Genomic DNA, 26,686 nt, shown 5'->3' with positions numbered 1-26,686 from the left:
ATGAAATTAATTCCTTTTCTTTTTTCTTTTTGGGTACCTGGGGTTGAACTCAGGGGCATTCAACCACTGAACTACATCTCCAGCCCTATTTTGTATTCTATTTAGAGACAGGGTCTCACTGTGCCTTGCTTTTGTTAAGTCTGGTTTTGAACTTGGAATCCTCCTGCCTCCACCTCCCAAACCACTGGGATTACAGGCATATACCACCACACCTGGCTCAATTCCTTTTCTTAAAGAGATGTTTTATTTTATCAAAGAGTAGGTTAGTGTGTATAATCATAAATGTTCATAGGAAACACTTTATCTTATGCAGGTGAGCTGCATTGGCATTAGATCTTGGTTTAACAAGTGGGTTTTCTGATGTATTTAAACATGATATATTTTTCTGATGTAGTGTGATATGAAAAATTATATCCCTGCATGTACTAATCCTGGTGTACTTCTATTTTATATGATTTTATGTAGACTTACTTAGGTAACTAAGAATGAGTAGATGCACTCTCCCTTCAAATACCTTGTCTGTTTTCTGCTTCATTGAGCTCTAGAGAATGTAGTTCTTGAGTAAATGCAGAAGAGAAAAATAAACAGTGTCAAATAATATGACTGCTTGTGATTTGGGCTGTGACTGATATAGTTGGAAAACAGTAATTTGTTTGGCTGGTTCTTATATTGCTTGTGTCTCAGAGTTGGAGACATGTAGTCAAAGGCTTTTCCTCCCTTTTTTGGGCCTTTCTATGTTTTATTCAGATTGTGGAAAATGTGATTTATAGTTCAAAAATGTTCTTAATCCATTTTGATTAACAATGTAGCTAAATGGAAATTCCCCTTGGACTTGTAATATGTTTTTCTTATTTTTAGCTCATAACATAGCAAGTTTTTGTCTTTTCATTGTAATTCTTGCTGTATTATCATGGATTTTGAATGGTGAGTTGAGTGAGAATTATATCAGGCAAGGTTGGTATATTGTCATTCAGAGAAACATTCTGAAAAAATTCTTGGGTTTATGAAGTGACATATAAAGTCATAGGGTGGTAAGTATAAAATTTTATGCTTAATTTAGTTTTGTTCAGTGTTCAATGTTTCAAGGTTACAATGAGATTTTAAAAATAATTCAATACAAATGAGGCAATGAAAGTGTCATGTAGCATAAATGCTGATTTTATGAATTTGGTGGTAAAGCAATGGTATTTATCCAAAGTGAGGCTAGACCTCTTGTAACTGAAGTGAAGTGTTTGTGGAAGTCCCTGGAGCTGAGGGATGTGATAGCCCAAGAGCAAAGCTGTAAAAGTTGGTAAGAATGGAAGTGGAATTAAATAAGGAATGGGCGAACAAAAGAATAGTCCATTTATTGAAGGCATCAGGGATATGACATGACCTGTAAGTACTGGTGATAGGGTGGTAAAAAGCCGTCCTGAGTTGATGAAAAAATTTGGAGAAAGGAACATTCAGGGCTTTATTTCTTCCATTTGCTTACTTACTGGGGCAAAAAGAATGCCTTCTTCCTGGAAGATATCTGTATAGTGGTTGAATTATCATAGCCAAGCCATGTTTCAGTTAAGACAGCATTTGTGCAAGTTCTGGGACTCTAGAGGACGCTCTGTCCACACTTCAAGTGACCCCTTAGTGCTTCTAGTCCCCATGGTGTCCCTGGCTTCAGGTTGCATGTCTCCAAGTAAGTGGATTCATGTACTCCATTCCTGTCCTCTTGCAACTCCATCCATGGAGATTACACTTCTTTCCATTTCTTTAGCAGAAAGAAATTTAATCAGGTTCCATGAAGTGCTCTATTTTTGTCCCGTCCTTTCTGGTTTTCCCCAGCTAGCTTTCTTTCCTGAATCCTCAGAACCTCTCTCATTTTTTCCCTGGGAGCCACTGGTTGATTTAAATCCATCTGCAAAGTCATTTATAGTGTGCTTTCTTCACTCAGTATGAATTGCACCTTCTTTTTTTTATTTTATTTTATTTTTATTTATTTATTTATTTATTTATTTTTATTGTATACAAATGGGATACATGTTGTTTCTCTATTTGTACATAGAGTCAAGGCATACCATTTGTGTAATCATACATTTACATAGGGCAATGATGTTTATTATTTTTTCCCTTCCCCCCCACCCCTCCCACCCCTCTTTTCCCTCTATACAGTCCTTCTTTCCTTCATTCTTACCGCTCTCCTTATCCCTAACCCTAAACCTAACCCTAAACCTAATGCTAACTCCTCCCACCCCCCATTCTATGTCCTCATCCGCTTATCAGTGAGATCATTCGTCCTTTAGTTTTTTGAGATTGGCTTATCTCACTTGGCATGATATTCTCCAATTTCATCCATTCACCTGCAAATGCCATAATTTTATCATTCTTCATTGCGGAGTAATATTCCATTGTATATATATGCCACAGTTTCTTTATTCATTCATTAACTGAAGGGCATCTAGGTTGGTTCCACAATCTGGCTATGGTGAATTGAGCAGCAATGAACATTGATGTGGCTGTATCTCTGTAGTATGCTGATTTTAAGTCCTTTGGGTATAGGCCAAGGAGTGGGATAGCTGGGTCAAATGGTGTTTCCATTCCAAGCTTTCTGAGGAATCTCCACACTGCTTTCCAGAGTGACTGCACTAATTTGCAACCCCACCAGCAATGTATGAGTGTTCCTTTTTCACCACATCCTCGCCAACATCTATTGTTGCTTGTATCCTTCTTAATTTATAACAATTGAAAGATTTCTCTCTCCCTCCCTTCTTTCTCCCTTCCATCCTACCTTCCTTTTTTATTTAGTTAAGGGGCAACCATCTCTCTTGACCTTTGTTCAGGAAAAAAAAGAGGAGAATAAAACTCTATCTCTTCTGCTTTCTAATAAGTTGAGAATTCTTATAGTGATGTACTTTAAAAATATTTTCTCCAGCTTTATTTATGAGTGTGTCCTTCAAGACCAGGATTAAAGTCTTCTTTCTTCCCTTTTCATCAATAATGGCGGGCAATCTGTCATGGAACAATATTACATAGGTTTGACTGATTAATCATTCCCAAAGTCCCACTGACTGCTCACTGGAAGACTAATGAAATGATTTATGAGTTTGATCTTTTCACATATCAAGTTAAGGTGACCATGCTATCATTTTTAGGGTTATTACTTTATTTTCTTCTTTAGCGGCAAGCCCTGCATGTGTCATTTCTCAGGTTTTAGGCTTCATAGCATGTCTTCCTTGTGTTCAGAAAGATTGTTTCTATGGTAAGTTCAGGACATGTCTTAAATATTTCTGAATCTATGCTACCAGGGCATGCTGATCTAAAAACATCCAGTATATTTATCTCTGACTCATTTATCTCCTATTCTGGATGAACTTTGCATCCTATTGCACAGGTGATTGGAACTGTTTATCTGACCACTATTTGACCTTTTTACAGGCTTCACACTCAAATTTAGTTTTAGGGAAAAAAAAACGAGAGCTACGAGGTTCGCTCTATAATCTCTCTCTCAATTCTGAAATTAGATGATAGAAATAATCAGAGTTATTTGAAAACCCTGGGAATGATGCACAATAACAAAATATATTTTAGTTTTTCTGTGTATTTCTAATCTTCTGTTGCCATAGATTGTTTAGAAATTGGTAAAGGAGGCATTTTAGCTTTACTTTTTATACTAAAAGATTTCATGGTCATGTCACCTTATGCGCCTGATAAGTCTAACTCAGAGGTTTTCCTAATTGTGGATTTCTTTCTACTTAAAAGAAACTAAACTTATTTAACTGGTTTATTGAATGAACTGTGTTTAGTAGAGTGGAACAGGAAGTATCTTTAATTTATTCTTTTTCTCTTGTTCTTTACAGCCTCTAGGATAAAATCTCTGTCAGGTCAGGTTCCAAGTCTTGCTTTTTTTTTTTTTTTTTTTTTTTTTTGTGTGTGTGTCTTTAATGAAAAACAGTATAGATAAATAGCAAAAGTCCAAAATCTTATTCAGTTTAAAATTTCTTTGTCCTCAGTTTAGGCTTGCCTCCAGCTTGGGAGAGAAAAGATGGGCAGGGAAGGGCTTTTTTGATCTGACATTTCTTGCTTCATTGCATTTTCCACCTAATAAAAATTAGAGTAGGCGAGGGAGAGGTAAAGGGAGGAAAGTGCTGGACCTGGGGCACCATAATCCCGCTATGAAGACGTGGGGGCATGAAGGAATCTAGGACTTGTCTTTGCTTTCCTGGGCTGATGTCTTTGATTTAGTGACTCCTCGCTGGAGACTTACATCTGGAGATCCTGGCAGGAGTGACAGGGCTTCCATGTGGCTGATTTTAACCCTCCACTCCATGTCTGCCCCTAGGGCACTCCTTCATCCTCCCTTTGTTGAGCTGCCTCATTCTTGGCAGGAGATTTTGGTGGACTAACAGCTGGCCAGTTGACTGGCCTATCAGCCAGCACCATTCCACAGGTTTTGCTCGACGAAAACCAGACTTTTGCTTTTAAGGGTACAGCTTTCTTTTTCTTCTATAGGCAGTTCTAGTACACTTACCTTTGCTTTTTAAAAGCCTGAACATATACTTTAAAGATTATAATTATTAACATATTAATTGTGAATTAATGGAATTCATTGTGGTATTTCCTTACATCATGTATCATGAATTGGTCATGTCCACTCACCCTTCTTCTATTCTACCCTTTCCCCCTCTGTTTTCTAGTTCCATTCATTTTCCTGTGAATAACAGGATTTCCTTCTTCTTTATGGTCATGTTGTGTAGGCATATCATTTTCTTTATGCATTCATCATTGACAGGAACATTAGGCTGATTCTGTATCTTGTCTGTTGTGAATAGTGTCACAGTAAATATGTGTATGCACGTATCTCTGTTGTGTGCTGACTTCATTTCCTTGAAGATATGTATACCTTGAATTGTGATAGCTGGATCATATGTAACTCTATGTTTAGCTTTTTGGGGAACTTCTCTACTTTTTTTCATAGTGGCTGTAGTAATACACATTCCCACCAGCAACATAAACAGTTCCTTTTTCTCCACATCCTCACCAGTGTTTGTTTTTTAATGTTTATCTTTTTTTATTAATAGTTATTTTAACTTTGGTGAGATGGAATCTCATTGTAGTTTGTTATTCAGTCATGGGTCAGATAACTTTCCCTATGCCCCACAGATTCCAGAGGATGCATACTCATTTTTCAAAGGGTCTTTTTGCGACCTCCCTCAGTTGGTGAGTGGGAGTGTGAGGGAACTCGCCGCCTCTAACACAAAGCCTCTTGGCAGCTTTCCACACACTCACTGCACTCTTAGAGCTCAGACAGAGGAAGCTAATGACTGAAGAACTGCTTTCCCAGTGACTTCAGGTGTCCAAGGAAAGAAAGTGGCAACACAGCAGGTATTTTTGTCTGTCATGAGTAGTGCTATGCCATTGGTTGTAGAAGAGTGCCTGGCGCTTAGTAGGCACTTGGGAGATGTAGCTGCACATATGTGTGAAAAAGCAGCATAGCACTTTGCTTTAGTTAGTATGTGAGTCATTTCTGTGTTGCTCTCAGACTTTGGGATGTCTATTGAACTAAAAACAGAACAAGAAATCTAAAATGTAAAACCCTACTATGCATATCTTATTTTAAAATGATCTATATAAAGAGAAAAATTCAAGATTTGTGGATTATCTTTCAATGATGATAAAAAAAATTCATGCATCTTTCAGAGAGCAAAGGCTATAAAACTCAGAGCTAAAAGCTTAACGAATTTTAGGCCATCTAGAATGAATAGAAAATTTCTTTTATTTAAGTAATTTGTTCCACCCATATGCAGTTTATAAATTTCAGCTTAAACCTCGAGAATCTATAAAGAATGAACAGAAGTGGAAATCACTAATCTCTGCGGATCACAGAGGAAGAGACACTTTAGGGCCAGCCTCTGGCAATGCTCCTTTCTCAAATTTCTCTGGTCTGTGTCCATGCCTTAAAAGCACAAGTGTTAAAACTTGTCCCCACTACGGATCATGTTGGAAGTCAAGACTGAATCAAGTTGGACTTTTGGAACTCCAAACATCAGCATCCGTGGTGTCACTGGAGAAGTATCCCTAAATTGACTGCATAAGTGTCTATTTGCATCTACAAATGAGAGATTTCACAAGCGAATTACTTACTTAGTAAGAATCACAAATATAGACCTTGCATGGCAAATGATTTTTGTGTCATAGGTCAGTTTTGGTCAATTGGTAGTGATTTTTGGAAAGTCGGACTGAGGAGGGTTTTGCAACTGAATTCAGTCCCGTTGCTGTGTGACTGATGAGAGGCCCTGGAAGACAGCCCACTCCAGTCACTATGTTGCTCATTCAGGTAGAACGAAGTGTCAGACTGTTCAAGTTGCTAAATATGAGGGAATGTGCTTGAAGATGGTAAAGGTAAGTTTATCCCAAAGTTTAAAGAAAAATAGTAGAAAATATCTTCTTTGATACAAGTAGGAATCATAACCCTAATGGTGAAGTAAAGTTGGACCATTGTAAAGTTGGACCAAACAAAGGGAAAAGTAAAAGGAATCTATCTCTATTTTTGAGCATGTTCAGAGTTCCCCAAAATAGATGGCTTAGACGTGAAGAGCACAAACAACATCCTTAACTGGAATGACAAGGTCTTAGATGTAGATAGGCTTAGGACGTAACCCGGATTTTATTCTACCCTTATAGAGTGGTAGGAGAGTCAGGACTAAGGAATTTGATAATAAAGCAACCATTTCATGAGGAAGAGTGGTGCTATGACCTGGTGAAGAGATGAAAGTTAGTGACAGTCTACTTTGCATCTGCTGATCATTGACAAAGTAAGTATATGGTGTGGCCAAGAAGGAAGCACCCCCCTGATTTGGAGCATGGCTCACTGCAAGCGTGAAGATGCACTGCAGAGCACCCAGCATGGTGGGAAGTGTCTGAGAAGAACATAGTTGTGGACTTGCCTGTTGTTATAACTCTCCTCATAGCTTGTCTTCAGCAAATAACAGCCCTTGAAGAAAGGTTTAAAAATGCACCATCAAGGGGCTTACGCTTAAATTCAATAAGTGTAGCAAAGAACCAAATGCACAAAAGGTTGGGGATGAGTCCCATGGGAGGAAGACATCTTAAAAGCTGAGCATTTCAAATAAACACTTAATATCAACAAGATTTTAAGTGGTGAAACAAGAGCTTAAAAATAATTTCAGATGGCAAAAAGAGATGAAAAGTCCTCTGGAAGCAGGCAGAAATGAAAAGGAAAGGCAAGAAAAAACATTTCAGGAACAAAAGCAGCATGAAAAAAGGAAAAACAGCATGGAAGATAGATTTGAGAAGAATGTACATGAAAGATGTAAAGAAAAAGTTAACGCAAAGAATAAAGAATTAAAAATTGTTAAAGAAAACAATGTGTATATGAGACAAGCATATCTGTCAGAGTTCAGTCAGAAGACAAAAACCAGACAGCAATTGGAACTAGGAAAATTTAATATAAAGAATTATTGACTACAACAAGAAGTTAGAGTAACAGGGAGTTGGCTAGTGTAGTGTAACTAGGGCTACAACCTCACAAAATACCATAGACTTGAGGGCTTAAAGAACAGAAATTCATTTAAAAAAATTCTGGAAGCTAGAAGTCCAAGATCAAAGTGTTGGCAGGGTTTCCTTATTCTACCTCTCCATAGCTTTCTTCCCCATAACTTCACATGGTCTTCCCTCTGTGTCTTCCTGTGTTTTTCTTTCTTGGTGTGTATGGGTCTAAATTTCCTCTTAAAAGCTTATTTTTAACTTAATTAACACTTTAAAGAGTCTATCTCCAAAGAGTCACATTCTGAAATACTGGGGTTAACTATGGAAATCGAAATGGAGGTTCCTCAAAAGACTGGGCATGGAACCACCATATGATTCAACTATACTACTTCTCAGTATTTACCCTGAAGAATTAAAGGCATCTTAGTATGGTGACACACGCAGATACATGTTCATAGCAACACAATTCACAGTAGTCAAACTATGGAACCAGCCTAAGTTTACACAAGCTTCAGAAGAATGGATAAATAAAAATAGTATGTATACACTATGGAATTTTATTTAGCCATTAATAAAAGTGACATTATGGCATTTCAGGAAAATGAATGGACCATTATTTTAAGTGTAATAAGTCAAACACAGAAGATCAAGAGTCCTGTATTTTCTCTCATATAAGGAAACTAGAGAGAAAAATAGAAAACAAAGGCAGGGGTGGATCTCATGAAAATCAAAGAGATCAGTAGAAGCAAGGAACCAAGATGTGGGAAGGAAGGCGGGGGAAGTGTTGGGGCGCCATGTTGGTCAAATTATTTCATTGTATTGTGCACATGCATAAACATGTAACAACAAATCCCATCAATATGTACAACTACAGTGAATCAATTTTTTAAAAATGGGGAAAAAATAAATATGGGGGTTAGGACTTTTACCTGTTCTGTTTTTTTATGACAGAATTCAGCCCATAACAACCAGCAATGGCAGATATGTATAGCAGCCACCATCCCTAAAGATGAGGTGGATTACTCAAGGAGGATAGGTTACTCAGGCTCTAGGAAACCTCACTTCCCTTTTGTTATAGTTTGGTTGTTGAATGCTCCCAAAGGCCCATGTATTTAAATGCTTAGACCCTAGGTAGCCATTTCGGGAGCTGCAGTGGACCTTTAAGAGGTAAGGCCTAGAGAGAGGTCCTTAGGTCATTGGTGGTGTGCGCTCAAAGGGAGTTGAGGTACCTCAGTCTTTCAGTCGCCTCCTGGGTTGAGACATGAGCATATGCTCCAACATGGACTTTTGCTATGAAGTGTTGCCTTTGCCAGAGGCCCAAACCAAGGTGGATGCTTGATCTTGGACTTGAACCCTCAAAACCATGAGCCAAATTAAACCTCTTCTTACTTCATAAGTAGTCTGTGCCAGGTATTTCATTAAAGTGATACAAAGCTGACACAAACCTCCCCTCAGGTCTGTGATCCAGACTTTGTGGAGATTGTATTGTGACTTATTGGAAGGCAAAATTTGTGGAGGATATGAAGCTATCTATGAGGAGTAACTGGTCTGACAGAGAGCATTCTGAGTGAAGTTTCCCTTGGGAAAATGCCATGTCCTGCTGGTCCAAGGAAATTGCTATGTGCCTCTGGTCACTCAGAGCTGTTAGAACCTACTGCTGTAGAAACCTTGTGTGCTGTTGGATCAGGACACTGCAGAATCTACATGTGTGGGAGGAGGCTGCCCAGAGGAACACTGGATCAGGATGAGAACCTGCTTTCTAGGATCTCTCCAGTGTCCTTCATCAACGTTATGTCAGCTGACCAAGGATAAGTATTTACAGGGTCTAACTTCATTCTCATAGCACAGGCAATGAAGGTAAATTTTGTTTATGGAAAGGCAATAAATGAATAGCTGGCACAGGAGGTATGTCCAACATATTTACCACTAGTATCGCTGAAGAAAAATTGGCAAAAAATGAAACAGAAAATACAGTAAGAAGAGATGCTTAGAACATGAACCCGACAGGGAGAGTCACTCAGAATCACCAACAAGCTATATGTTATTTACTTGTGTACTGTGTTGTCTTAAAATTTTCATATACAGAAGAATTCTATGAAATCGAATATGCTATTATTTAAGAAAAGCACTAGTTGTACTCGCAAAGCAGGGGAAAATGTGGTTGAGGAAGTGGTAGATAGGTTACCAGATGTTGTAAGTCTTGCCTAGACCGTGACATAGGGGTCTTCAAGGTAGTGTTTCTGTGGTATAAAGGGATTTCAGGTTGCAAGCACCAAACTAAATCCAGTCACTAAATGTCTCTTTTGCCCTTTCTTAAAATTGTTGCAATGAATATCCCTTAGTAAACTGATATATTTCTATCTCTAACTAAATTTAATGACTGCAGTATTATGGGAAATTTTTCTATTATGTTTGGGTACTTAAACCCCTTTCTCCACTGTATTTCTGTTGCCTAGAACATTATTTAGTAGATGATTAATACATATTTGTTGACTAAGATAATTATCAAGTCATGGTTGCTAAAAGGGGATATATAGAAAACTCTAAAATTTTACTTGGTTTACTCCATTCAATTATAATGTTAAGTCTTTGTAGCATCAGTAGATACTAATAGATTTTGGGGAGAGGTTAGATCCTAATGTTAGCTTATCAATTATATGAATACATTTACAGCTCCACAGAATACAAGAATAGAAAAATTTCCATAGACACAAAAGATATTGAAAGAATTGTAGACTCCTTTGATCAATTCTAAACAAATAAATTTGAAAATGTCATTGAAACAGATGGTTTTCTAGGAAACTAAGTCACCAAAGTTGATAGAGATATGAAATAAAAACTAAATGATTTTCTAAGAATGGAGAAAGTTATCCTAAGAGTTACTCAGTAAGAAATATTAAGCCACGAGATTGTTTAATAACTTTTCTGTTTATTTTTTGTGTGGTGCTGAGGATTGAACCCAGTGCTTCATGCATGCTAAAGCAAGCATGCTACGACTGAGCCACAACCCTAGCTCAAACTTGGAGATCTTTACAGATATTTTTGACCTCTTAAGAAAAATCTCAATGTTATTTTAGGTGTTTCAATGTACAGAGAAGGAAAATTTCCAAATATTCTCTATGACACCAGAAAATAATTATTCCAAAACATGTTAATAATGGGACAGAAAAGAAAATTTAAAAATGTGATTTGTGAATATCAATGTGAACCCTAAGAATTAGTTAATGGCATCTATTAGTAATATAAAAAAACTATATAAGGCACAGTTTCTGTTCATTTCTACATGTAGTAATGAAGAAATGGCTCAATATTAAGAAACCTTTTGATTTAAAACATATTAATGGGTTAAAGGGTTAAATGATTGTGATATAATTCAATATCCACTCCTAAGAAAACAAAAAACCAAGTAAATTATAATAACAGCAAGTTGCATTAATTCCCATTTAAAACAAAGGGAGATGCAGTTATTCATTTACCCAAGGTTATATAACCAGTAAAGATGGAACTTGGATTTGAACCTAGATATCTTTTTGCCCAGAGACAACTTAAGCCTACACCCTACACACAGCATCAGTGTTCCTCAACCTTCTTTGGGTGCTGTGCACATAGAAAAGGAAAATATTTTCATGACATGTTGGGCAATTAATCAGGCTGTTTGTAGAGGCAGCTGGCCTAGGTCTTGGGTGATCTCAGGCTCACAGCTAAGCTGCCCCAGGGACCATGGGGACCAATTTTTTTGGCATTTCTTAGCTTGTTAAAGCTGACTTAGCTCACACTGTCTCTAGAGGATAGCAAAGTCTACAGATGGGCTCAGAATAACACAGGAGTATATGTGACTTTCCAAATCAGTGGGAAAGAAAATAGACTATTAGTTTGGTATTAGAAAAACTTTGTTTCCATTTAGGGAAAAATATAACTGAATCTCTACCAACCTTTAAGTTGTCAAAATAAGTGTTTTAAAAAGAAGAAACAAAGTATTCAAGAAAAACATGCAGATTTAGAAAATCAATAATTTTGCAGTAAGGAAGAATTTTCTAACCAAGATATAAAAACACAAAGGCAGAAGAAATATCAATAAGTAGCTACATATCAAAGAAAAAGAAGCTTTCTGTGCAGAAATAAATATTCTAAACAGAATCAAAAGACCACTAGAAAAATTCCAATATATATGTACATATATGTATATATGTACATATATATATGAATATATATAAAAACACTACAGGAAAATACTAATTTTCTTAACACAAAATTTTACAAGTCAACAAGAAAAAGTCATGCTACAAAAATAAAAAAGCCAATAATATAGACATTTCACAGAGAAATAAATGTATCTCTGGATTGTATATAAGTGAAATTATGCTCACCTTTATTCATCATTAAAGAAATGAATATTTAACAACAACAACAACAACAACAAAAACCTCAAGGGAAGTATCATTTTCCACAGATCATATTGTTGAAAATGACTAAAAAGTTGGTTAATACGAGAATGTTACTGAAGATACAGGGATACAGCATACTTTTCCTGTAGGAGTACAAATTGTTACAAAGTACTCTGTGGAGGGCAATTTAGCAATAACCACACACAAAGCTTCTTATCTAGGAATTCCACTTTCAGGAATTCATTCAATGGATATACACCTATATAACTGAAGAGATGTATGTGCAAAATATTGAGCATCATTTGTAATGAGAAAAAATAAACACCCTAAGTGTCCAGCAAGTCTCTAGACGAACCCGTGGGAACAAAATGTTCTTAGTTATGAGTTATAAATACCAATATATTTTCCATCTTTACACTTGGAAGTCCATTTGGATGGATATAAAATTCTTGAATTCTCTTTTCTAGGTAATATTGAAAGTATCACCACATTTTTGTTTGCAATAAAGAAAATATTGATGATAAAATAATAGGGGAATATATACAGGGTTTAAGAAGAAACATAATAGGTAACTATAGTGTTTAAAAAATATGGAACAAGTCATATCCGTACATTTGTATAAAGCAACGGAACAAGCTAAATAGCTAGAAAAACACATATACATATATAACTACATAGGACTTATTGAAACTTAAATAACAAACTCCTTATATAGGCAATTTTGAGATATAACTGGATGAGGGTCTGAAAGGGAAGGAGCTCCCTGTTGTTCCATTTGAAGGTCCCTCTCCATCACACAACAAGTACTATTTCATTTTTTTTTTTTTGAAAAAGAAATAACAGTAAATTAGTCTTAAATAAAACTGATCATTTTAGGAAGTCTGGTGTCCTGTGGGGGGAAAATCATCCTGCTGACCTCTTCTACAATGGCCCCCCCAAATAAAGTATTCCATAAAGTATTTCAAAGACTCATTGCTATCTTTGTGGTTTTATCCAGGTTGTTATGGCTCTTGTTCTACTTGACCAAGGATGCATTTGTGATGGTCAGAACAGACTCTGGTGCAAGAGTCCATGCCCCAATCCTGTTTCCTTTCAGACTTGCAAAATAAGCTCCCTTCTGGTATGAATCTGCAGAGGGAGATTTCCCATGGAAGGAGGGTGGGTGCAGGTGCTAATGAGGGCAGGAGAGAGGTGAAAAAGGTCTACATTTAAGTGTCTTTACCTAATACTTTTGCTGTTGGCCTACTGGGACCCATTTCCAGGACCCAGACAGGGACTGACCATTGGACTGTAGATGCTGGGTCATCCTCACTAGGGAGAATTTAAATCTGGAATGGCATGATAGAGAGGGGTAATGGGCATACTTCTGGGGACATGAGTGCATAGTAAGATAATCATCTCCCATGGTGTGAGAAATATGAACTCAGAAGGAGAGGGACATGGGCACTGACTGAATTCAGTTTCTGAAAAAACAAAATGTATCTTAAACTAACTGTTCCTGGGCAAGTGCTTTTGCCATTGAAGCCTTTTATGTAAAACATAGCCATGTAAAACCAGGCAGCCATTTAGTTTGAGTAAGTCACAGGTAAGGTGGTGCCATTCTTTCTGCTTCCTGGTGTTTCTCCAAGTACAAGCAGCAAAAATACCCTAATGAGTGTCTTCCAGTTAAGTTTTCTTCAGGTAGAGCATGTCCTCCTTTTTTTTTTTTTTTTTAAATCAAAGAATCGGTGTGTTCATTTTCCTGTTTCACAGCTATTGGTTTGTTATTCAGCTATCTGCCCCAGAACCAGTCTCCACCCTGAGGATGTTATTTGGAGTGGGGTCATACCTGTGATTTGGAGTCTGAAATTCTGAGTGCCTCCTCCCCTCACTTTGTGACTTAGGTGGTACATGACCCAGATAGAACTGTTTTCCTTTGGGCTACTGTAGTAGGTGGCCTAATGGGTGATCACTGGTAGCATTGATATGCAGGTCAAAGGTCAAATTATCCTGATAAAGACAATTGGATCCCAACTGGGTGTTGGTAGTTGGCTGGTAGTTGTTGTGGGGCAGAGAGGAGTTATTGCTAAGGGAGGAGTTACTTGCAGGTCACGGACAAGAAGGAAGGCCTGTGCAGAGTCAGTGGGGCTACCATATGTGTAGCAGCAAAGAAAAGGCGAGGTCATCATGGCCAGACAGGACAACTGCAATTAGGTCTAGTACATGGTGGTGATTTCGGAAAAGTGTTGTTTCTCATTGAGGACAACGATGGATGTGACCAGAAAGAGTTTAGAGTTCTTTCCTCACCAGTTGATGAACTGCATCTTGGTGTGCACGTCGCACACGCTGACAACAAAGCAAAGCAGCAAGGGCCATCTCAATTATTCACAGGTAGGTGAACCTGGTTACTGTTGCCAGACACTGAAGCAGATGAGAATCAACAGGCACCATTACTCAGAAAAAGGGGAGTTTCATTGTATATGCTCAAAAAAGTTGGTGCAGGGTATTGGATTTTGCCTCAGCCTGGGCTGAAATCCCCGGGGGTACTGGGGGTCTTCTGACTTGCTCAATTTTCCAGGACTTGCCAGTGTGACAGTAGTGGCCAGTATCTGCCTTGGAAGAAGGAGGTCCCAGGAAAAGGAGGATTTGAGGTTTTAAACATCCCAACTTTATAGAGTGTGTGTGTGTGTGTGTGTGTGTGTGTGTGTGTGCAGAGTTTTTTATTGTTTGCAACAAAACATGATAATATTTTGATGTAAAATGCTTAAAACAGCTTCCTGATCACCAAGTAATATAGTTAACAATTGCTTTGAATGTAGTAATATAAAGTTTTCATACTATAATATAATCTTTATATTTGAGCAACTAGCAAACAATTATAAATACATTTTTAAACTTTTGTCATGTGTTCTTTCTTCATCCTGAATGCTGGTAATTTTTCCTTTTTCTTAATGTAGTGAACCCCATTGGTTGATTTTCTTAAGTTGACCTAACTGCATTTTAAGGAGAAACTGTGTTGATTATCGTCATTTTTGTTCTATTTGGTGGATTTCATTGGCTAGCACTTTGTTGAGGCTTTTAAAATTCTGTGTTCATAAAAAATATTAGTCTGCAATTTTCCTGTTTAAAAAATGTTTTTTTCAGGTTTTGGTAGCAGGCCTCATAAAACAAATTGGTAAATTTTCACTTCTGTTTTATGTAAGATTGGTATTCTTTCTTCTTTGAATATTTGATAGAATTCACTTGTGAAGTCATCTGAATCTAGAAGGTTTTTGTGTGTGCATTTGGGAAAGTTTTAAATTAAATGTTTTATTTCTTTAATAGAGTTGTTGCCATCGTTTTCTATTCTGTGATGTTCTATGAGAATTATAGAGCAAAATGACTAAATTTTGTAACCATTGTAGAGGGACTAGAATGTTAGCCAAACTGACATACCAAATTGGGCCTTTTCTACTAGAACAAGTAGGAATAAATGAAATGAATTTGGGGCTACCAGTGGCCATTTTCCCTAATCACAGGGGAGAAGACTTTGTTTAGAAGAGAAGATGAATTTTGGGGGGAAGCAGAGTTCACATCTGGAAGGGAAAGCAGTCTAATCATATTGTTTGGACCTGCAAGCCATTTGATGTCTACAACTAGTTCTATTTCTAGACTTTTCTAGTACACAGGCCAATACATCCTTTTAAAAGTTATATGTTGGATTCAAAATGGCGGAGTAGAGAAAGGCTGCATTCCTAGTCGCTCCATGATTCAGGATTCAAGCGGTGGGAGTACTGTTTCTCAGCAAGGTGAGTGAAGGAGTGATTTCACTAAAATTCCATAGTGCAGACAGTCAGAGTGTCTTAGAGACTCAGACATTTGGGGACATTGAACAGAGAAGAAAGAGAACATTGGAGCTGAGCTGATTGTGGCAGTGGCAGTGGTGCTGGTTCACCAGAGGGAGGCAGAATACAGAGCAAAACACAATGCATAGGTTTGATATGGAAAAAACCTGAGCTCATACAAGTGGCCTGAACTTAACTGATCCAGAGGCTGCACTGTGACCTGGTGTTTGAAAAGTGCTCTGCTTCTTAACTGGCTTAATGGAGAGCTGAGATGGAGCCATTTGAGGCACCTTGCTGCAGCTGCTGCTGGGGAGCTGGGAGATCAGAGCAAACATTACCACAGTGTCCCAGCCATCACCTGTCCTGTGGCCTAGGGTGTGCCTAGCAGGATGTGAGAGAAACAGGCACAGAGAAGAATGTACCCAGAGGAATTCAAGTCCGAAAAGCAAAGGGGAGCCCAACTCACTTCTCTGAGTCTGGCAGCTCACGTGACGAACTGAAGCAGGTTGGGGATCTGAACAGTTGGGTGTGAATATTCTCAGGGACGAAGTCTGGGAGTGCTGCTGTGCAACAGCGCATGCATAGGACTGGCTCCCCTGCCCCTTGAGTAGATTCCTGACACAGATTGGCATCTGCACGGCCCTAGGGATGTGCTGATCTAATCTCAACAGAGCCGACACCACCCAAGAAAGCCCCTGAGGTCTGATCAGACCTAAGCTCCACTTGCTGGAATTCCACTCATAGAACTCTGCAGCAACTTCACCCTGGGATGGTCCAAGGTGCACGAATCTGCTCTATGCAGACAGAACTCCAGTGGACAGTACTTCCCACTCCATTCCACCTCCTAGTGGTGAGAAAGGAAGCTGAGTTATTTCAACCAGTGTTAGTCTTAGGGCACTCCAACTGTCAGCTTGGTGAGCAACACAAAAAAGGGAAGGATTTAACAACCCCCAGCCTTCTCTCTCTCTCTCTCTTTCTCTCTCTCTCTCAGTATATAACCAAAGAAGGAATGGTAAGAAAGACAGTTAAGCATAGACAGTGACCATTCATTCTCGTAGACTATTTCGACCATCTCAGTGGAGATGATTGCTTCATTTTTCATTAAGAATTGCCCCCCATCTGCCTTTTCTTGCTTTGTGTGTTCTTGCTGTGCTGAACATATATACACAGGGACATATATACACATACATATTTGTTTCTATTTTTCTCATTTTTAGTATTTTTAAATGTAGTTGTTTTTCCTTGTCCTGTCTTTTGACAAAGCAATTCTAAGCTAAAGAAGCAATGGTGGAGGCATTGCAATACCTAACTTCAACTTATGCTACAGAACTTCAGTACCCAAAACTGCTTGTGCTGGCATAAAAACAGACACATAGACAAATGGTATGGAATGAAAGACACAGAGACAAACCCATAAACCTGTAGCCATCTGATCTTTGACAAAGGTGCCAAAAATATACATTGGACAAAAGACAGCCTTTTTAACAAATAGTGCTGGGAAAACTGGTTATTCATATGTAGAAAAATGAGACTAGACCCTTATCTCTCACCCTGCACAAAAGTCAGCTCAAAATGGATTGAAGACCTAGGAATTAGAACAGAAACTACAAAACTCCTAGAAGAAAAATGTATGGTCAATACTCCAGCAAATAGGCAAAAGGCAGCAACTTTCTCAATAGGATCTCAGAACTTCAGAAATAATGCCAAGAGTTAGTAAATGAGATGGCATCAAATTAAAAAGCTTCTGCACAGCAAAGGAAACAATTAGAATTGTGAAGAGAGAACCTATGGAAAGAAGAAAATCCTTGCTAGCTACCTTTTTGACAGAGGATTAATATCTAGAATATATAAAGAACTCAAAAAACTTAACACTGAAAAAGCCAAATAACCCTATGTATAACTGGGCAAATTAATTAAATAGATACTTCTCAAAAGAAGAAATACAAACGGTCAACAAATATATGAAAAAATGTTCAATATCATTAACAATTAGGGAAATGCCAATCAAAACTACACTGAGATTTTATCTCACACCAGTCAGAATGGCAGTGCTCAAGAATACAAACAATAAATGCTGGAGGAAGGGATGTGGAGAAAGAGGACCTCTTACATCGTTGATAGTACTGTAAATTAACACAAATGCTGTGGAAATCAGTCTGGAGGTTTCTCAAAAGATTAGGCATGGAATCACCCTATAAGCCTGCTATACCATTCCTCAGTATTTATCCTGAAGAATTAAAGTCATCCTACTACAATGATACATGCATCCCCAAGTTAAATAGCAGCACAGTTCACAATAGCCAAACTATGGAACCAGTCTAGGTGTCCATCAACAGATGAATGGATAAAGAAAATGTAATATATACACACAATGGAGTTTTATTCAGTCACAAAGAAAAATGAAATTATGTCATTTGCAGGAAAATGAAAGGAGATAGAGATTATTATCTTAAGTGAAATAAGCCAAACTCAGAAGGTCCAGAGTCCTATATTTTCTCTCATATGTGGAGGCTAGAGAGGAAAAAGGAAAAGAAAGTTGGAGGTGGGGTGGGGATCTCATGAAAATCAAAGGAAGATAAGTAGAGGAAAGGGACCGAGGAGTGAGGGGAAGGAAGGAAGGGGAAGTGCTGGGGAGTGATATTGGCCAAATGATATTTTTATGTTGTGTGCATATATGAATATGTAACAACAAGTCCCATCAATATGTACACCTAAAATGAACCAATTAAAAGTGTGGGAAGGGAAAAAATGTTATATTTTAATTTAGGTTAATTTGAGTTGGGTTTCTGACATCTGCCATGAAGAGAGACTTTAATCTCTCAGTAATCTACACTCTTGTACTTTCAGCCTCACTCTGTGGGTTTATGAGCTGTGGGAGCGGTGTAGAGTTACCTCTCCTTTCCTCATTAGGAAGGAGGTGAAGAGAGAGGTGTAGGTGTACAGACAGTGTTCAAGAAATACTTTTTGACATAAAATGAACTTGAAGTAAAATGAAATGAGCTGTTCTTATTTCAAAGTTTCAGTGGGTGAGCACATGGCTTTGATGTCCTGAATAATCAGTTTGAATGTATTTTACCTTTAAAACATCAGAGTATATGGCAACTAGATTCACCAGAAGAATTTGGTCTTTGAAATGTTATGTATTTTCTATATAACACCCAGTATACTCCTGTTAGGATCACTTCCTTGTGTAGAAATATAATTTCAAGTCACAAAATTCTCAATTAGAATATTTTGGGGAAGGTTATTGGAAAATCTGCGAACTATATTATTCTTTTATATCAGAAGAATCTCAGAGATTGTGTCCTACAAAATAATGAGGAATGACCTAATCAGACATGTCAATAATGAGTTGTTTCCTAAGACTAAATGAGCTCTACATTCCTCTATCTTGGTGAATAAATAGTCAATAGCACTGTACTTCATGAGTTTATGGAATATACTACCTACCTAAATTTCTAAATACCAAATGACTTAAAAAGTATATCAAGACTTTATATTTAATTAAACCTCAAAGACTTCTGCTTAAAATTTCTGTATAATTTAAGGGCTAAAGAAATTCATTCAATTTATAATTAAAAATAGGCTTTAGCAGACAATAAACCAACGCCTGGGAGTTGAGGTGTGGATTTGGTGGTGTGTTTTAGCAAAGTCTCACGTGAAGGTCAGTGGTGACTGGGGCCGACCCAACAATGGCAGGTTGGGCACAGTCCACCTTGGGGCAGACATCTATTTAAAGCCATGTTGCTGGTCTGGGTGACCCTACTCTTCCTCCACTTGGCGTCCTCCCGGTTCCACCAAGACTTTGCACCACCAGGTCAGCAGCAGAAGGAGGCCTCAGCCGACCTCTTGACCCAGATATGTCCATCCCTGTGGGGGACACTGGACACCTGGGTGGGGTCAAAGACCATGCATGTGGTTTCAGAGACTCTGTCGCAGGTGATGTGGCCATCTCATCAGCCATCTCTGTGGCCTTCTTTGCCCTGTCTGGGATCACAGCACAGCTGCTGAATGCCTTGGGGATAGATGGTGACCACCTCGCCCAGGTCCTGAAGCTCAGCCCTGGCCAGGTCCAGACCTTCCTGCTGTGGGGAACAGGGGTCCTGGTCACTTACTGGCTGCTGTCCCTGCTCCTTGGCTTGCTCTTGGCCTTGCTGGGGCATCCTGGGGAGTCTGAAGGTTGTGATCTTCTTGGTGGCTTTGTGGCCCTGGTGAAATGGGTACCTGACCCCTCCACCTGGGCCTTGCAACTCCTGGCCCTGCTGACTCTCTATGCCTTGCTGAGCTAGCTCACTGGCACCCGAGCCTCAGGGGCCCAACTGGAAGCCTAGGTGCGAGGGCTGGAGCGCCAGGTGGAAGAGTTGCGTTGGCAACAGAGCCAGCAGCCAAGAGGCCCCGGGGTGTGGAAGAAGAGTGCCAGGATGCCCCACAGTGCCACCTGTACTGTACCAAAGAGCTGAGCTGTTTCTGGGTCACTAGAGCCCTCCTTGCAACCCCTGCCCTTTTCCCTGCCCCGGTCCCCACTGGTCCTCTCTCTGCTGAGGCTCTCCGTCAGGGCTTGGCTCTCTGTCAGGGCTTGGCTCTCTTAGCCTCTCTCTGCTCCCAGCCTGTCTCCACCAGGGCAGGTTGGGGGACCTCCGCCTGGCTCCACGTCTGCTCTTAGCCTACACTGCTGCTGCTGGCCCCGTGACTTCCCTAGCTCCCCTCTGCTGTCTGGCTTTTCCTGAAAGCTTTGACTTTTTAACCTATGCAGCTCCTCCTTAGCCAAGCACCCAGCCCGCTTCCTTTTTCTCTTCCTTTCAGCCCTGTACTCACTAAACCACAGTCCCTGGAGGCCTGCTCCTGTCCTCATTGCCCAGCAGTGGGAAAAGGCAGGGGACATGGGACCTGAGGATGAGGGAGGAGAAATGGGGTCTTCAGAGGCCTGTGGGGCTGGGGGAAATGATGGACCTTAAGTCTGTTACAAGTGCCTTAATCCGAACCAGCAGGGCCCTCTGCTCGCTGACGCCATACTCTGTGTAGGAGTGTGCTGTGGCTACCTTGTGTCCAGAAGAGAGCAGTCCCTCAGAATCTTGATTTCTCTTCAGCCAAAGCAAGAGATGGCTGCTGCTTCATAGACCTGTGTCCTCCTGGGGAGCTCAGAGAGCAGGATCTCAGAGGCAGGAGGAGCCACTTCCTTGTCTGCACAGTGGCAAACCATTCTGTTCTGTTGTCCTTCCATTCCTGCCACCAGGAGCAGTTCTGGTCAGTGTCCGGGAAGACACAGGCAGCCCTTTCCTTTGTGCATGCTCTGCAGGGCAGAGCCGGCCCGCCACTGACCCCTCTCCACCAGGACACACACTCTTGGTAGTTAGGGGTCACTTCTTCCTGTGAGGCCCTGGTGGAGGTAGGTGTCCTCTGGCAGCCTGGCACCTGATGTGAAGAATCAATGCCCAGTTCTCACTATCAAGGTTTGATGTGGAATCACGGCTGTAGTGATATATATTTTTATCAGTGGTTGGTTGATTTTAAATAAACTGCATGCTATTTTATTATCTTGTTCTGAATAAAATGTATTTACTCAAAGTAAAAAAAATAAGTTTTAAAAGTAAATCAGTCAGGGATGTTATATAATTCTTCAATTTACCTAAATGGATAATATAAAAATATTTTGTTGGTATTTAGTATTTCATTTTTAGAAAATAAAATTTTATATGATTAGTTTTGGACTATTGTGTTTGAAATAGCAAAAAGAAATTCATGTGTAACAGATTGAGAATTAAGATGGCTCCATGACATGGATCCTGAAGCAAATCGTCGCATTACTCATTCTTAAACGTCAATAAGGAGTCTATTTCTAGATAATGACATTTACTGGTTTGGAAACTATTTTCACCTTAATATTAAGAATATTACTTTTGCTAAAAGTCTCTTAGAGGTTTGATGACATTCACTGATTGAATTTGAAAGAACAAGGAGAGATGTTCCCTCTCCTACATTACGCATGTGGGTTTTAAAGTTAGAAAGCTCTGGCTTCAATTCTTAGGTCTGCAAATAACTGGTTGTGTGTGCATGGGGAGGTTACTCAACTACTCTGGGTCCAGGACACTAACCTCAAAGGTTAATGGGAGCAGTAGTGATACTGAGCCTTAGGAATTCATCATAGTGTCTGGCACAAGGTATTTCCTCAATAAAGAAAACACTCTCAAGCAGGGTAGTGGAAACCATCTGGCCACGTGCAGATCTGAAGCAGAATGGTTTCCCAGAGAACTCCTCATCTGTCTAACTATAATAGCTACATTCGACCACATTTGACTCTTTCTATAAGGTAAGAGGTATTTTAACATGGATAAAATATTGGGATTTATTTCTGAGAAAATGAGGATAAGGAAGAGAGCCCCAAGAGCAACTGAAGCTGTGTCTGAGGAGGGAATTCATGTGTAGTGTGTGTAGGGGAGTTGGAGGGGAGGCAGGCAGGTTGTGACCAGAGAGATCAAGCTTCCTTCCTCCTTATGAAATCAGAGAGCATTTCATATATAGTCAGGATTTGTGTGATTGTGTTTTTTCTTTACTCAATGCATGCCCAAACTGGAGATTTCCAGAGACTACTAGAAAGTGAAATGTTTAGAAGGTAGCCATAGTGTTGTGAAAACCATCCCAATGGACAGGAAAGAGATGAGTAAAGGTGAAGGGAAGGGTGAATTGCCTACTTCTTGTACTGATCAGGGCACTGGTATATATATATTCTGTGTTTTGAAATTAAGATTGCCCGTGTAATTCTGGGCTAGTAGGGATTTCGAGATATGTGCATGAAGAGAGAAGTTGCAACAGATGCTTATTTCTCTTCCCAGTATCCTTTCACGGCATGAAAACTCCTACTTTGGGGCATGCATGTGAAAACACATTTTTAGCCACCTTGCAGGTGGCGTGGCTGAGTGATACAGTTCTGACCCATAAGATGCAAATGTGTCTGTGGGTATATCTTGGAAAACTTATGCTTTCATAATGATGAAGGACAGCAGTGACCTTTATTGTCCTTCTCACATTGTTCTGGCTTTGTTTGTGGTGTGTGGAGACATGGCATCCACCTTGTGACCGTCACGTGTCAAACACAAGGATCCATGGACCCAAAAGCCCGACTCCATGAAAGCACCATGGCGCATCAGAGCCAAGAATAGTCACCTCCCCTGGGCTTTTTGTTTTGTGAGAAAAGTAAAATCCTTTTGGCTTAAGTGAGTATCAGTTCTCTGAGACTCATTATCAAACATATTTACAACCAACACTATTGATTAATAAAATAGGTCATGTAGTCACTAATTCTTTTCTTTCTTTTTTAATAAAGAAATTGACATTTGTTGAGATATAACTAACATACCATAAATTACCAATTTAAAGTGTACATGTGGTTTTTGATATATATTCACAGGACTGTGCAATCATCACCACAGTCTAATTTTAGAATTCTTTTCTCCCTTCAGTAGAAGCCCCTTACCCATTAGCAGTCATTCCCTAACTCCTTCTTCCTTCTCTCCTAACTCCTCTGAGCCCTAGGCAGTCACTGCTTTACTTTATGTTTCAATAGATTTGCATATTTTGTACATTTCATATGAATAGAATGAAACAGAATGTGGCTCTTGGTATCTGACTTATTTTACTGAACATAATGTTTCCAAGGTCCATTCAGATTGTAGTACGGATTAGTAACTATTTCTTTTTTGTGGATGGATTATATTCTATTGTTAGATTTCACACTTTATTTACCCATTTATCAGTTTATGAACATTTGGGTTGTTTCTATTTCTTGGTTGTTATAAATGTTGCTTCTGTGAACATTCATCTGCAAGTTTGTGTGTGTGTGTGTGTGTGTAGAAATATGTATTCATTTCTCTTGTGTATATGTCTAGGAATGGGGTTGCTGGACCATATAATAACATTCTGAGAAACTGCCTAACTGTTCTCCAAATAAGCTTTCCCATTTAACATTCTTCCCATTTAACATTTAACTTCTTACCTGAGGTTTCCAATTTCTTCCCATCCTTATCAACACTTGTTATTATTGGTCTTTTTGATGATAGCCATCCTAGTGGGTATGGAATAGTCGCTAGTTGTGGTTTTGATTTGCATTTCTCCAATAACTAATGATGTAGGGTATTTTTTTCATGCAATTATTGTCTATTTGTATATCTTTTCTGGAGAAATATCTATCCAAATCCTTTGCCCATTTTTTTTTACAAAAGTGTTTAAAATTTTATTAAGTTTTAAAAGTTTCACATTTGTGATACAGTAAGAAATAGGAGTGCTGCTTCTCAAGTTATCCTTTAATACTTAGTTAATGCTGCAGTTTTTTTGTTAAGTGCTTCATGTGTTCACAGTCTTGTTTTAGTTCTGGGAAAATTGTGTCACCATCTTCTTCCTCACCAAAATGTCTCTCAGTGATATTCTGAGCTGTCGGGCCAATCTGATGGTCCTGGTGAAGCTGTAAAGTCCCAGTTCTATTGACCCCACTGAGTTCTTCTACCACGAAGGCTTTCCTTCTCACACAGTTTCCCCGCCATCTAGAGCCTATCAGAGATGACACTGAGGATGATGAGAACAATCTTTACATCTGGGACGTGAGTAGATTCAACTAGGGCCCCAGGATTCCAGAGTGGACCAGTGGAAAACACTGGTCCACAGCGGCCCCTGTTGCGAAGTCAGCCCCATCCAGACAGCTTCTTTATGGACTTTGCATTCTCTGTTTTTTAACAGAGCCACCAAGAAGGCAGCATATTGAAAGCTATCAGTTGCCAGATATGCTGATGGGTATCAGGAGTGATGAATGAATCATTGCTTTCAACTGTCCTGGACAGCGGATGCCCCGCTTGGGAATTTCCGGTGCAAAGGTGTCGAGAAAACGGCCCATTTGGGGTAGACCCTGTTAAGAGGAAGAATTCTGTGCCTCACAGAATTTATGGTTCAATAGCTCTGGGTTCAAATGCCAGCTGCCCGAAGGTAAAAGAGATATGGGCACGCTCAATAGCCTCGAGGCACCAACTGCCTGGAGGCAGAAGAAATGCGAACGCAAACTGATAAGATTTAATTGGGCTCTTCCCCTCACAAACCTCATTTTTGTTTATGTTGAAGAAGCTTTCTCACAACAAGTCCTTTTGATATTTAAACCTATGTAAGGAACATGGGAGCCTGCTCTGGTTCCAGTCCCGTCTCATCAGGGCCAGCTCTCCCACTGGGTCCTGCTTTCTCTGTATTTGTATGTTTGTCTTATTTCCAATCCTCTCACTGCCTACATTCAGAGAACTGATCAAACATTGCACAGGTTGCAGTGGATGGGCCCAGTGGCCCCCTGCTCGGAGCCCATCCTTTTGAATAGAAGACTCAAGGTGCTTCAGGAGCTGGTCTCCTTTGATGGGCAGTTGTGTCTGTGATCCATACCTGTGACAACATTCCTCATGATTCAGAGAGAAAGGATCGAGATATTGAGTTCTGAGCTGATGATGAGCTGTACCAGCCTAGGCAGAACCCCTGGGTCAACCTCTTGGCTGGTGTGCTCATTGCAGCCATTGGTGAAGTAGGACTGTCCAGTGGCTATCTGAGAGATTCTCACTGTCACAATGCAGCAAAAGGCGGAGGGGACCAACAGCATTTGCTTGACTGCTTCCTTGCAAGGATATGAGCTCTTGTCTTAGCATGAGGTCCATGTGACATTCCACAGAAATGTGATTGGTATGGTTGACAAAATCAGGGCCCACAGATGTGGGATGCATTGTTTGAGATAATGACATCTCTGAATTCTGGGTCATCACATGCTATGTTACTCTGCCTGCTCACGCACAGTGACAAGGGGGGAAGACAGGAGTTCAGTCAAGGCCGAGATGGTGCCCACTTTCACAACAGCTCGGGTCTGTTCCAAAGTTCCTAAAGCAATGTTAGTCAGAGCTTAGGCTGCCTGGAACTGCAGGTAGGGACAAAGTGATCGCTTAGGAACTCCAGCAGTCTGGGAAAGAGCCCTGCCTTGACGGTCAGTCTTAGAGGGGTCCTTTCCTGATTTTCCTGGGTGCCTGGATGGCCTGGAAACATGACTGGATTGGAGCTATTCAGACCTTTGATTATTTTATTCAGAGTGAAATTGATGACTTTGGCTGTTTTTTCAGAAGCTGGATTGGGGGATAAATGAGTGGCATTCCTTCTCCTTAACAGCTATTCATCTTCCTTGGCCTTCCAGAGCTCCAGATTGACTGCATCTTCTGTTGCCACCCCACAATGCATCTTTGCCTTGGTATTTGAATTTTCTCAGTCCCTTTTCTGGAGTATCTATGGTAGGCATACTGACCTGGAGAAGGAAACCACCTGGCAGTGGCTGCTCTTTGCCTAGTTTTTAATTGGGATGTCTTTATTATTAAGTTGTAAGAGTAGTAGCTATTTAAGCCAGCAATTAAATAGTAGCTTTTTCTAAAACAATATACTTTAAACAAAGTAAAACTTTAAGCAATTATAATTTTAGTACTTTTCAGTCAGTCACAGGAGGCATTAGCATTATATTCTTATTAATATAACTAGTATTAGTATTTCATTATCAACACATTTAATTATAAATCTTTTATTAATTTTAACTGCTACTGTCTTCAGTTTAACCAACTCTGGACCCAGTAGAATCAAATTGCTGGATCTTTCCAGACACGTGTCTGGTGGCTTGTCCCAGCCAGTGCACCAATGTTAAACACCTTTATTTTCTGCCTTAGTATTAATGATTCTCTTAAATTAAACTTATCAAGGCCTTTTTCTCTGACTCCCAAGAAAGTCCTTTGAGTGTATGACCTTCTCCTTTACTAAGAGTCAGAATTCAGTGGAGTAAAACACTAATGTACTCTAGATTCAGAGTTGCTCATTGACTTGTCTTCCACAGTGGTGCTGTAGGTGCAAGCTTCCCTTCTCTAGTGGTGGCATTATTTTATCTTATCAGGACTTAAGCTTGGGACAATTCATGAATATTACAGACAATTTAAAAAAATATATATATATAATTGGAATGAATTTGGTTCATGG

General features: G+C 39.5%; 2 pseudogenes; one reads left to right on the top strand and one right to left on the bottom strand.

Moving 5' to 3' along the window:
- The first annotated feature begins 14,111 nt into the window (after nucleotides 1-14,111).
- On the top strand, nucleotides 14,112-20,330 carry LOC124961450 (transmembrane protein 109-like; annotated as a pseudogene).
- A 4,767-nt stretch (nucleotides 20,331-25,097) lies between these two features.
- LOC124961449 (importin subunit alpha-8-like) lies at nucleotides 25,098-25,967 on the bottom strand (annotated as a pseudogene).
- Between the last annotated feature and the right edge of the window lie 719 nt (nucleotides 25,968-26,686).

This window comes from Sciurus carolinensis, chromosome 12, assembly GCF_902686445.1.
Source record: "Sciurus carolinensis chromosome 12, mSciCar1.2, whole genome shotgun sequence".
NCBI lineage: Eukaryota > Metazoa > Chordata > Mammalia > Rodentia > Sciuridae > Sciurus > Sciurus carolinensis.
Note: the sequence above shows the minus strand (reverse complement) of the source record. Positions and strands in the feature narration are given on the sequence as shown.